Raw genomic sequence first — 1265 nt, 5'->3', positions numbered from 1 at the left:
TCCTCATTTTTGACGCCCTGCTACTTTGCCAAGCATGATTTCCTTCTTCAGGGACTGGTCTGCTCTAACAGAATGTCCAAAGAAGATTAGAGGAAGTCTAGCCATCCTTGCCGCCAAGGAGCATTCTGTCTGTCCTTCGTCCAAGACAGCTTTGTGTATTTATTTGGCAATTTATAGTACTTTCGATATTCTTCACCAGCACCACAATTCAAGTTCATCATTTTTCCCCCGTCTTCCTTATTCAGTGTCCAACTTTCATATGTATTGAAAATGCCATGCCTTGGGTAGGCACATCTTAATCCTTAAAGTAATCTACTTGCCTTGTAACACTTTAAAAAGATCTTGTGCAACAAATTTCCCCAGTGCCACGTGTCCTTTGACCTCTTGAATGCTGCTTCCATGAGCGTTGGTTGTAGATTCAAACAAGACAAAATCCATGACCATTTCAATCCTTTCTCTCTTTACTGTCATGTTAACTATTGGTCCAATTGTGAGGATTTTTGCCCTCATTACATTGAGTTGTTGTCCGTACTGAAGGCTTATAGCACGTAGCTGATCTGAATGCGGTGGCCAGATGGGTCTTCAGAGTAGGTCTTACAATTTCTCCCCTCATTAATTCTTATGCTCTCGCATCCTCACAAACATATGACATATGTTTTATTCCCCATCTGCATTTTCTTTATGGGGAATGTGATAACCAAGCCAAACCAGTTGATGTCAAGTCAATTCCTCAAGATATATTTGAGGACTCATGATGATCCATGTGTTTCCGAGTAGAACTATGTCACAGGGCTTTCAGGGCTGTTACCTTTTGAAAGTAGGCTGCCAGATCTTTCTGCTGAGGCACTTCTGGTTGAATTCCAACTGTCAACTCTTCAGCACTTAATCATATGTACTCTTCAGGGACTCCAATGTGGCTTTGCAGCGATCATTTTGTGTTTTTCTGATTGCTATTAGCTTTTAATTCTTTTTCATCTCTACCAGGCACTCTGATTTGCCCTTTTGTGAAATGCTTATTGCTGTATATGTGAGATGTTTACAAGGCTCATTCAACAGCACATTTCACTTCACAGGAAAGAAAAAGTAATGAAACTTATCAGAGTTACGGGAGCTGTGACTGTTGGATCCTCTAAAGATTCGTAGCCTCAAGTAGCCTAAGAAGCCGTTCTGGTTTATCCTATAGGGCCCATATGAGTCGGAATTGAGTCCATGGTATGGACTAATCCTTTGGGGCCATTGTATCCAATTTTTCTCTCTGTATAAAA

The sequence above is a fragment of the Echinops telfairi genome, unplaced genomic scaffold, assembly GCF_000313985.2.
Source record: "Echinops telfairi isolate 266 unplaced genomic scaffold, ASM31398v2 ScPeMD7_7469;HRSCAF=8507_0, whole genome shotgun sequence".
In the NCBI taxonomy this organism is placed as follows: domain Eukaryota; kingdom Metazoa; phylum Chordata; class Mammalia; order Afrosoricida; family Tenrecidae; genus Echinops; species Echinops telfairi.
Note: the sequence above shows the minus strand (reverse complement) of the source record.